At 37.4% G+C, this 12820-nt stretch overlaps 1 long non-coding RNA gene across 2 annotated transcripts in view; it reads left to right on the top strand.

Moving 5' to 3' along the window:
- Nucleotides 1–12820, top strand: part of LOC116473132 (uncharacterized) — an 81653-nt gene that overhangs the window by 3275 nt on the left and 65558 nt on the right. For both annotated transcript variants that reach the window (XR_004249250.2, XR_009214580.1), the window contains one exon: nucleotides 124–266. This is a non-coding gene — a long non-coding RNA (uncharacterized LOC116473132). The remainder of the gene's footprint in view (nucleotides 1–123; nucleotides 267–12820) is intronic.

Below are 12820 nucleotides of genomic sequence, written 5' to 3'. Positions count from 1 at the left end.
AAATGGGGACAAAATGACAACTTCAACAAAGAGATTCAAAAAACCCGTAAACATAAAAAAAGAAGCAATGGGGGAAAATGGTGGCTAGGAGGCAGGACTAACTTGGAGCTTCCACTTCGACAGGTAGAGCAGTGTGTGGAGACCCACGGCATGGACTCTTGCTCTTAGAACTACTACAGGAACATACCAGGAAAGCCTAGAGAATCCACAGACCCTTTGAAGGAAGTGGACTTCCACTGCAGGCTCCCTGTGACAGCCAAGGAACTGTGAGTCTGCTTGCTTTCTCAGTTGTGATGCTTGTAGCCTGGGGCAAGTTCTCAGCCCTGCTCACCAGCTGCCTGGAAATAAACTCGGTGCTACTGGGTGAGGGGGGCAGGTGGGCATGGTGGGAATGAGACCAGCCTTTTGATCTGCGGGCCGTGTGGGAGCTGGTTGAGGCCTGTGGCTGCCGACCTTCCCCCACTTCCCTGATGCCCTGTGTGATGCAGCAGAGATAGCCATATTCCCCCTGGGAACATAACTTCATTGGCCTGGGAACCACACCCCATCCCCCACAGCAGCTGCAGCAAGCCCAGCCCAAGGAGAGTCTGAACTCAGACAGCCTAACCCTGCCCACACCTGATGATCTTTCTCTACCCACCCCGGTAGCCAAAGACAAGGGACATAATCTCCTGGGAGCTCTATGGCCCCGCCTACCACCTGATCCTCCCCATACAACCCCAGCTGATAGGCTTTTGAAAGTGCCACCTCCTGGCTGGAGGCCAACACAAAAGCAGTGAACTTAACAAAAATACAACCAAGGACCCTCACAGGGTCTACTTCACTCCCCTGCTACCTCCACTGAAGTAGCTGCTGGTATCCATGGCCGAGAGACCTGAAGATGGATCACATCACAGGATTCTTTGCAGACATTCAACAGTACCAGCCTGGAGGCTGGTAGCTCTGCTGGGTGGTTAGATCCAGAAGAGAAGTAACAATCACTACAGTTGGGTTCTCAGGATGCCCCATCCGTAGGGGAAAGGGGGGAGCATCACATCAAAGGTGCACCCCTGTGGGACAAAATCTGAACAGCAGCCCTTAAGTCCCAGATCTTCCCTCTTACATAGTCTACCCAAATGAGAAGGAATCAGAAAAACAGTTCTGGAAATATGATGAAACAAGTTTCTTTAACACCCCCAAAAGATCACACTAGCTCTCCATCGATGGCTCCAAACCAAGACAAAACCTCTAAATTGCCAGAAAAAGAACTTAGGGCCTAGCGCGGTGGCTCGCGCCTGTAATCTCAGCACTTTGGGAGGCTGAGGCAGGCGGATCATGAGGTCAGGAGATCGAGAGCATCCTGGCTAACACGGTGAAACCCCGTCTCTACTAAAAATACAAAAAAAATTAGCTGGGCATGGTGGTGGGCACCTGTAGCCCCAGCTACTGGGAAGGCTGAGACAGGAAAATGGTGTGAACCCAGGAGGCGGAGCTTGCAGTGAGCCAAAATTGCACCACTGTACTCCAGCCTGGGCAACAGAGCTAGATTCCATCTCAAAAAAAAAAAAAAATTCAGAAGGTCAATTATTAAGCCAATCAACACAAGAGAAAGGTGAAGTCCAACTTAAAAAAAAATTGATACAAGATACAAAGGGAAAAATTTCCAATGAAATAGATAGCATAAACTAAAAAGAGTCACAATTTCTGGAAATCAAGGACACACTTAAGAGAAACGCAAAATGCACTGGAAAGTCTTAGCAATAGAATCAAACAAATAGGAGAAAGAACTTTAGAGCTTGTAGACAAGACTTTCAAATTAACCCAATCTGACAAACACAAAGAAAAAAGAATTTAAAAAAGAATGAAGAAAGCCTCCAAGAAGTTTGGGATTACATTAAATGACCAAACCTAAGAATATTTGGTTTTCCTGAAGAAGAAGATAAATCTAAATGTTTGGAAAACATGTTTGAGGGAATAATTGAGGAAAACTCCCCCAGCCTTTTTAGAGATCTAGGCATTCAAATACAAGAAGCCCAAAGAACACTTGGCAAATGAATCACGGAAAGATCATTGCCTAGGCACATACTCATCAGGTTATCTAAAGGCAAAACTAAGGAAAAAATCTTAAGAGCTATGAGGCAAATACATCAGGTAACCTATAAAGCAAACCTATCAGATTAATAGCAGATTTCTTGGGAGAAACCCTACAAGCTAGAAGGGATTGGGGTCCTCTCTTTAACCTCCTGAAACAAAACAATTATCAGCCAAGAATCTTGTATCCAGTGAAACTAAGCTTCATAAATGAAGGAAAAATAGTCATTTTCATACAAGAAAATGCTGAGAGAATTTGCCACTACCAAGCCAGCACTACGAGAACTGATAAAAGGAGCTCTAAATCTTGAAACAAATCCTTGAAATGCACCAAAATAGAATATCTTTAAAGCATAAATCTCACAGGATCTATAAAACAGTAACACAATGAAAACAACATAATATTCAGGCAAGAAATAGCATGATGACTAGAATAATACCTCACTTATCAATACTAACTTTAAGTGTAAATGGCCTAAATGCTCCACTGAAAAGATACCGAATGGTAGAATGGATAAGAACTCACCAACCAGTATATGCTGTCCTCAAGAGACTCACATAAGGTAAAGGGGAGGAAAAACATATTTCATGCAAATGGACACCAAAAGTGAGCAGGAGTAGCTACTCATATCACACAAACCTTAAAGCAACAGTAAAGACGAAGAAGGACAAAGCAAGCAAAAACATAAAGTGGGGAAAGGACACCCTATTCAACAAATGATGCTGGGATACTTGGCAAGCCACATGTAGAAGAATAAAACTGGATCCTCATCTCTTACCTTACAGAAAAATAAATGCAAGATTGATCAAAGACTTAAGTCTTAGACGTGAAGCTATAAAAATTCTAGAAGAGAGCATTGGAAAACCACTTCTAGACATTGGCTTAGGCAAAGACCTCATGACCAAGAACCCAAAAACAAATGCAACGAAAACAAAGATAAATAGATGGGACTTAGTTAAACTAAAAAGCTTCTGCACAGCAAAAGAAATACTCATCAGAGTAAACAACTCACAGAGTGGGAGAAAATCTTTGCAATCTATATATCCAACAAAGGACTAATATCCAGAATCTATAAGGAACTCAACCAAATCAGCAAGAACGGAACAAACAATCCCATCAAAAAGTGGGCTAGGGACATGAATAGACAATTGTCAAAAGAAAATATACAAATGGCCAACAAACATGAAAAAATGCACATCACTAATTATCAGGGAAATGCAAATCAAAACCACAATGCAATAATACTACATCATTCCTGCAAGAATGACCATAATGAAAAAATAATAGATGTTGGCATGGATGTGGTGAAAAGGGAACACTTTAACACTGTTAATGGGAATGTAAACTAGTACAACCATTATGGAAAACAGTGTGGAGATTTCTTAAAGAATTAAAAATAGATCTGCCATTTGATCCAGCAATCCCAATTCTGGGTATCTACCCAGAGGAAAAGAAGTAATAATATGAAAAATGTACCTGCACACAGATGTTTAAAGCAGCACAATTTGCAATTGCAGAAATATGGAACCAGCCCAAATGCCCATTAATCAACAAGTGGATAAAGAAAATGTGGTATGTGTGTATGGAATACTACCCAGTCATAAGAATGATACAATGGACTGGTTTCAGGGGAAATATTGGGGTGGGGGGTAAGGGATAAAAGACTATACATTGGGTACAATGTACACTGCTTGGATGACAGGTACCCCAAAATCTCAGAAATCACCACTAAAGAACTTATTCATGTAACCAAACACCACCCATTCTCCCAAAAACCTATTGAAATAAAAAAAGAAACAATTTCTGGAGCTGAAGAATTTAACAGTTGAGCTGAAAACATTAGAAAGTTTCAACATTAGATTCAATTAAGCAAAAGAAAAGAGTGTACTCAAAGACAGGTTATTTGAAACTACCCAGTTGCAGGAGAAAAAAGAGGAATGAAAAAGAGTGAAGAAAGCATAGGGGATTTATGTAACACATTATCAAGTAAATCAGTATATACATAATGAGAATTCCAGAGGGGAAAATGAAAACAAGGAGGAAAGCTTATTTAAAGATATAATAACTGAAAATTTCCAAAATCTGGGAAAAGAAGTAGACATCCAGACTCAAAACACCCATAAAACCCTGAATAGGTTGAACATAAATCTACACTGAGAGACATTATAATTAAACTATCAAAAATCAGAGACAAAGAATGTTAAAAACATTATGAGAAAAACAATTTGTCACATACAAGGGAAGCTCTATATGACCATCAGTTCATTTCTCAACAAACCTTGCGGCCAGGAGAATAGGTTTATATAATCAAAGCACTAAAAGGAAAAAGAAAACAAACAAAAAACTATCCCCTGCAAAACTGTCCTTTAAACATGAAAAGAACAAAGTATTTCCCAGATAAACTCCGAAGGAGTTGGTCACCAGTAACCCTCCATTACAAGAAATAATTTTAAAATATTTTCCAATGGAATAGAATATTTTCTATTTCCAATGGAATAGAAAACATGCTAAATAGAAACATAATAGCATACAAATGCATAAATCTTACTGATAAATGTAAGTATATATATAATAGATTATATAATTAAATGTGAATATATACATAATAGATTATAATAGAATATATGTGTGTGTGTGTATATATATATATATATATATATGAGTCCCTATTTAATAAACGGTGCTGGGAATAGTGGCTAGCCATATATAGAAAGCTGAAACTGGATCGCTTCTTTACACCTTATACAAAATTTAATTCAAGATGGATTAAAGACTTAAATGTTAGACCTAAAACCATAAAAACCCTAGAAGAAAACCTAGCCAATACCATTCAGGACATAGGCATGGGCAAGGACTTCATGTCTAAAACACAAAAAGCAATGGCAACAAAAGCCAAAATTGACAAATAGGATCTCATTAAACTAAAGAGCTTCTGCACAGCAAAAGAAACTACCATCAAAGTGAAAAGGCAACCTACAAAATGGGAGAAAATTTTTGCAATCTACCCATCTGACAAAAGGCTAGTATCCAGAATCTACAAAGAACTTAAACAAATTTACAAGAAAAAAACAACCCCATCAAAAAGTGGGTGAAGGATATGAACAGACACTTCTCAAAAGAAGATATTTATGCAGCCAACAGACATATGAAAAAATGCTCATCATCACTGGCCATCAGAGAAATGCAAATCAAAACCACCTCACACCAGTTAAAATGGCGATCATTAAAAAGTCAAGAAACAACAGGTGCTGGAGAGCATGTGGAGAAATAGGAACACTTTTACACTGTTGGTGGGACTGTAAACTAGTTCAACCATTGTGGAAGACAGTGTGGCAATTCCTCAAGGATCTAGAACTAGAAATACCATTTGACCCAGCCACCCAAGTAGCTGGGACTACAGGTGCATGCCACCACACCTGAAAAATTTTTGTATTTTTTGTAGAGAGGGGATTTCACAATGTTGCCCAGGCTGGTCTCAAATTCCTGAGCTCAAGCAATCCTCCTGCCTTGGCCTCCCGATGTGCTGGGATTGCAGATGTGAGCCACCCGTGCCTGGCCAACTTTGTGTTCTTGAAGTCAGAGTTTACTGCTTTTTATATGGTGAATATGTTATCTAATTTTTGTGGTTATAATTCTTAATGCTTTTGTCTTTTTAGCTTTTAGGATTATGGGTAATCTGCACACCATCATTACAGTGTTATGTTATCCTGTATTTGACTCTGTCTCTGTCTCTCTCTCTACATATGGAGTTATGTAAATGACTAAATGCCACAATTAAAAGACACAGACTGGCAAATTGGATAAAGAGTCAAGACACATTGGTGTGCTGTATTCAGGAGACCCATCTCACATGCAAAGACACACGTAGGCTCAAAATAAAGGGATGGAGGAAGATTTACCAAGCAAATGGAAAGCAGAAACAAGCAAGGTTTGCAATCCTAGTCTCTGATAAAACAGACTTTAAACCAACAGAGATCAAAAAAGACAAAGAAGGGCATCACATAATGGTAAAGGGATCAATGCAACAAGAAGAGTTAACTATCTTAAATATATATGCACCCAATACAGGAGCACCGAGATTCATAAAGCAAGTTCTTAGAGACCCACAAAGAGAATTAAACTCCCACAGAATAATAGTGGAAGACTTTAACACCCCACTGTCAATATTAGTCAGATCAATGAGACACAAAGCTAACAAAGATATTCAGGACTTGAATTCAGCTCTGGACCAAGCCGACCTAATATACGTCTACACAATTCTCCACCTAAATCAACGTAATATACATTCTTCTCAGCACCACATCACACTTATTCTAAAATTGACCACATAATTGGAAGTAAAACACTCCTCAGCAAATGCAAAATAGTGGAAATAATAAGAAACATTCTCTCAGACCACAGTGCAATCAAATTAGAACTCAGTGTTAAGAAACTCACTCAAAACTGCACAACTATGTGGAAAAACGAAAAACCTACTCCTGAATGATTACTGGGTAAATAAGGACATAACGGCAGAAATAATAAGTTCTTTAAAACCAGTAAGAACAAAGACACAACATACCAGAATCTCTGGGACACAGCTAAAACAGTGTTTACAGGGAAATGTATAGCACTTAATGTCCACAGGTGAAAGTGGGAAAGATCTAAAGTTGACACCCTAACATCACAATTAAAAGAACTAGGGAACCAAGAGCAAACAAATTCAAAAGCTAGCAGAAGACAAGAAATAAGATCAGAGCAGAACTGAATGGAGAGAGACATGAAAAACCCTTCAAAAAAATCAATGAATCCAGGAACTGGATTATTGAAAAGATCAGCAAAATAGACAGAAGGCTGGCCAGACAAAGAAGAAAAGAGAGAAGAATCAAACAGACACAATAAAAAATGATAAAGTGGATGTCACCACTGTTCTCACAGAAATACAAATACCATCAGAGAATACTATAAACACCTCTATGCAAATAAACTACAAAATCTAGGAGAAATGGATAAATTCCTAGACAGAGACACACACCCAAGACTAACCCAGAAAGAAATCAAATCCCTGAATAGACCAATAACAAGTTCTGAAATTGAGGCAACAATTAATAGCCTACTAACCAGAAAGAAAGCCCAGGTCCAGACTGATTCACAGCTGAATTCTACCAGAGGTACAAAGAGGAGCTGGTACCATTACCTCTGAAACTATTCCAAACAAGAGAAAAAGAGGGACTTCTCTATAACTCATTTTATGAGTCCAGCATCATCCTGATATGAAAACCTGGCAGAGACACAACAGAAAAAAAAATTTCAGGCCAATATCCTAAATAAACTGGTAAATCGAATCCAGCAGCACATCAAAAAGCTTATCCACCATGATCAAGTCACCTTCAATATATGCAAATCAATTACGTTAAACATAAAAACATACCATAAAAACATATGCAAATCAATCAACGTAATCCATCACAGAAACAGAAACAATGACAAAAACCACGATTATCTCAATAGATACAGAAAAGGCCTTTGATAAAATTCAGCACCGCTTCTTGCTAAAAACTCTCAATAAACTAAGTATTGATGGGATGTATCTCAAAATAATAAGAGCTATTAATGACAAACCCACAGCCAATATCACACTGAATGGGCAAAAGCTGGAAGCATTCCCTTTGAAAACCAGCACAAGGCAAGGATGCCCTCTCTCACCACTCCTATTCAACACAGTGTTGGAAGTTCTGGCCATGGCAATCAGGCAAGAGAAAGAAATAAAGAGTATTCAAATAGGAAGAGAGGAAGTCAAATTGTCTCTGTTTGCAGATGACATGATTGTATATTTAGAAAACCCTATCGTCTCAGCCCAAAATTTCCTTAAGCTGATAAGCAACTTAAGCACAGTGTCAGGATACAAAATCAATGTGCAAAAATCATAAGCATTCCTATGTACCAATAATAGACAAACAGAGCCAAATCATGAGTGAACTCCCATTCACAATTGCTACAAAGACAATTGAATACCTAGGAATACAACTTACAAGAAATGTGAAGGCCCTCTTTAAGAAGAACTACAAACCACTGCTCAGGGAAATAAGAGAGGACATAAACAAATGGAAAAACATTCCATGCTCATGGATAGGAAGAATCAATATAGTAAAAATGAGTATACTGCCCAAAGTAATTTGTAGATTCAATGCTATCCCCATCAAGCTACCATTGACTTTCTTCACTGAATTAGAAAAAACTACTTTAAATTTCATATGGAACCAAAAAAGCCTGCATAGCCAAGATAATCCTAAGCAAAAAGAACAAAGCTGGAGGGATCCTGCTACCTGACTTCAAACTATACTACAAGGCTACAGTAACGAAAACAGCATGGTACTGGTACCAAAACAGATATATAGACCAATGGAACAGAACAGAGGCCTCAGAAATAATGCCACATATCTACAACCATCTGATCTTTGAAAACCTGACAAAAACAAGAAATGGGGAAATGATTCCCTATTTAATAAATGGTGTTGGAAAAACTGGCTACCATATGCAGAAAACTGAAACTGGACCCCTTCCTTATACCTTATACAAAAATTAACTCAAGATGGATTAAAGACTTAAACGTAAGACCTAAAGCCATAAAAACCCTAGAAGAAAACCTAGGCAATACCATTCAGGACATAGGCCTGGGCAAATACTTCATGACTAAAACCCCAAAAGCAATGGCAACAAAAGCCAAAATATACAATGGGATCTAATTAAACCAAAGAACTTCTGCACAATAAAAGCAACTATCATCAAACTGAACAGACAACCTACAGAATGGGAGAAAACTTTCGCAATCTGTCCATCTGACAAAGGGCTAATATCCGGAATCTATGCAACTTAAACAAAATTACAAGAAAAAAACAAAACCCCATCAAAAAGTGGGCGAAGGATATGAACAGACACTTCTCAAAAGAAGACATTTATGTGACCAACAAACATGAATAAAAGCTCACGATCACATGGATGATTAGAGAAATGCAAATCAAAACCACAGTGAGATACCGTCTCATGCCAGTTAGAATGGCGATTATTAAAAAGTCAGGAAACAACGGATGCTGGAGAGGATGTAGAGAAATAGGAATGCTTTTACACTGTTGGTGGGAGTGTAAATTAGTTCAACCATTGTGGAAGACAGTGTGGCAACTCCTCAAGGATCTAGAACCAGAAATACCATTTGACCCAGCAATCCCATTACTGGGTATAGGCCCAAAGGATTATAAATCATTCTACTATAAAGACACAGGCACATGTATGTTTACTGAAGCACTGTTCACAATAGCAAACACTTGGAACCAACTCAAATGCCCATCAATGATAGAATGTATAAAGAAAATGTGGCACATATACACCATGGAATACTATGCAGCCATAAAAAAGGATGAGTTCATGTCCTTGCAGGGACATGGATGACACTGGAAACCATCATTCTCAACAAACTAACACAGGAACAGAAAACCAAACACTGCATGTTCTCACTCATATGTGGGAGTTGAACAGTGAGAACACATGGACACAGCAAGCGGAACATCACACACCAGGGCCTGTCGGGGGGTGGAGGATGTGGAGGGATAGCATTAGAAGAAATACCTAATGTAGATGACGGGTTGATGGATCCAGTAAACCACCACAGTATGTGTATACCTATGTAACAAACCTGCATATTCTGCACATGTATCCCAAACGTAAAGTATAATAAAAAAAAATGATGTTTGGCAAACTGTATATCCAAGTGCCAAAAAAATAAATAAAATTGGACCATTATACCATATACAAAATCAACTCAAAATGGATTGACTTAAATGTAAAACTTGAAACAACAAAACCGTAGAAGAAGGCATAAGGAAAATCTCCTTGAAATTGGTCTTGGCAATAGTATTTTTGGATATGATAACAAAAGGACAGACAACAAAAGCAAAAATGAACAGTTGAGGCTACACCCGACTCAAAAGCTTCTGTATAGCAAACAATCAACAAAATGTAAAGACAATATTCAGAATGAGGAAAAAAGATTTGCAAACCATATATTCAATAAGGAGTTAAATCCTAAATATATAAGGGACTCATACACCTTAATACCAAAATTACAAATAGCAATTTAAAAATAGACAAAGGACCTCAAAAGAAGGAATTCAAAAGGCCAACAGGAATACGAAAACTTGCTCAACATCTCTAATTATCAGGGGAAATGCAAATCAAAACCACAATGAGATATCACCTCCCACAGGTTAGAATGGCTACTATCAAAAAGACAAAAGATAACAAGTGTTTTTCCATAGCCATTATGGAAATCAGTATGAAGGTGACTCAAAAAATTAAAAATAGAACTATCATGTGATCCAATAATTTCACAAGGAATTGAAATCAGAATTGTAAAGAGATAGCCATATTACTGTGTTCATTACAGTATTACAATAGCCAAGATATGGAATTAACCTAAGTGTCCACCAATGGATGAATGGAAAGTAAAATGTAGTATATATATACACAGGAATACTATTCTGCCTTAATAAAAGAAGGAAATCCTGCCATTTATGACTACATGGATGGAGTTTTATGGCATTTTGCTAAGCAAAATAAGCAAGACACTGAAAAATACTTCATGATCTCACTCATATGAGAATCTCAAATAGTCAAACTCATAGAAGTAGGATGGTGGTTGCCAGGGATTGAGAGGAGAAGGAAATGGGGTGATATTGATCAAAGGATACAAAGTTTCAGCTATGAAAGATGAATAACTTCTGGACATCTAGTGTACAACATGGTGATGATAGTTAATAAACTGTGTTGTATAATTAATATTTGCTAAGAAGACAGGTCTTAAATCTTCTCAACAGACACAAACACAAATGGTAACTATGTAGAGGTGATGGATATGTTAATTAGCTTGAGTGACATCATTTTATAGTGTATATATATATCAAAACATCGTTATGCCTTAAATATATAAATTTTTTATGTCAATGATACCTCAATAAAGCTACTAAGGAGATTTTCAAGAAAGTGCATTTTGCTATATTTGTAGATGAACTTCATGAAAGTACTGGACATGAGAGTGAGATAAATCAGGATTTCTGAACTCAAGGAGCTTACCCTGACTATTGATCGTGGGACAGACAAGTCAACAATTACAGTACAATATCTATTGATTGACTCATGTTTAGCATATTCCATGTAGGCTCTTCTAGGGAAGGGTCATTTCTTCATTTTTATATCCATGGCATCACAAACTGGACATATCTTTATTATAGCACTTAACAAACTGAATTATCAGTGACTATCTTACCGCTTTCTACTGGTCAGTGATTTGGGGCCTTGTTTACTTCTGCATCCCGTGGCCTAGTTGTTAAATCTGCATCCCTAGTGCAGATTGCTATTCTAGTTGTTTACCTCTGTATCCCATGGCCTAGTTGTTCAATCACATTTTGTTGAATGACTGCATGAAAGAAAAATCACATCGAAGGGCCAGCAAAAGTAATGTAAAGCCTATTTCTATTTGGATATAGGAGATGAGAAATCTAACAGGATTGTTGCTATCAGCAAGTCTATCTGTACTTGCAGCCAAGAGACATACAAATGAAAAGGATGAGAGAAACATCTTGGTTGTACCCACAGTACTCAAGAAGAAAGAAATAGTTGCTCAGTTCAGAGTTAATGTTTCCATAGTGAAATCTGATTTTCAAATGGATACTCTTAAATTTTTTTAAATAAGATGTTTTCTATTATAATGGCCTGCCTTTTTGTTTATTACTTGGTTAACCAACTAATATTACATGGAGCTCAGGTGACTAGGACCAGCTCCTAAACTGCTACTGCAAGGGGTGATAAGTATAATGTTAGAAAGTGGATCGAGGTAGCAATTGCCTGCAATGGTTTTGAGCATCTTATATTTCAATGGAGTTTAAACCTCTTTTATTAAATGCAAATTTATTGGTTCCAAAGATGAGCCTTAGTTTCTTTCCCAATGCCTTATCTTTTGTCATTCACAAACAGTTCATTTTTGACTCAAAGATTGAATAATTCTCCATCTTCTAGCTTTCAAATGCAACCAACTTAATCTAGAAACTATGGTTAGCTGTCTTAATTAAGAGTTAATATGATAAGTAGGGTATTTATGTGAATATTTAAACAAAATCATCTCAGTGAAATGCAGCATTGTTTAAGTTATATCTTAAATCTTGGTATGTTGCATTCAAGCTGAGGGGCCTGATGGAAGATAATGTATTCTCCTCTAATTTGTATAGTATATGAAAGTTTACAGGTTTTTTTGTGAAGCGAGAAGACGTTTTTTTTTTTTTTCTCTCTTCATCCGACCTTAGTATATTTTTTAAAGGTCTTAAACCAAGGGAACTAAACAAATATTTATTAAGGACTGCCATCTGTACTTGGTGATTTATATCTTTTTTTAATTTGATTTTCAAAACATATCTGTGAAGTAGGGGGTAGGTATGTGTAATATCAGTTTTACAGACTAGGAAAGTGAGAAATTAAACTGCTGTCGTTAGCCAGTGATAACCAGTAAATGAGAAACCTTGGACTTGAAGCTAAACCGAACTCTGCCTCTCAACTAGATAAGTGGTTAAAAAACTCAGTTTGTTATAGTTCATATGTTTCTCCTTTAATTTAATTTAATTTTATTATTATTACACTTTAAATTTTAGGGTACATGTGCACAATGTGAAGGTTTGTTACATATGTATACATGTGCCATGTTGGTGTGCTGCACCCATTAACTCG

Source organism: Hylobates moloch, unplaced genomic scaffold, assembly GCF_009828535.3.
Source record: "Hylobates moloch isolate HMO894 unplaced genomic scaffold, HMol_V3 SCAFFOLD_8, whole genome shotgun sequence".
NCBI classification, from domain to species: Eukaryota; Metazoa; Chordata; class Mammalia; order Primates; family Hylobatidae; genus Hylobates; species Hylobates moloch.
This window is presented reverse-complemented; position numbering and strand designations above follow the sequence as displayed.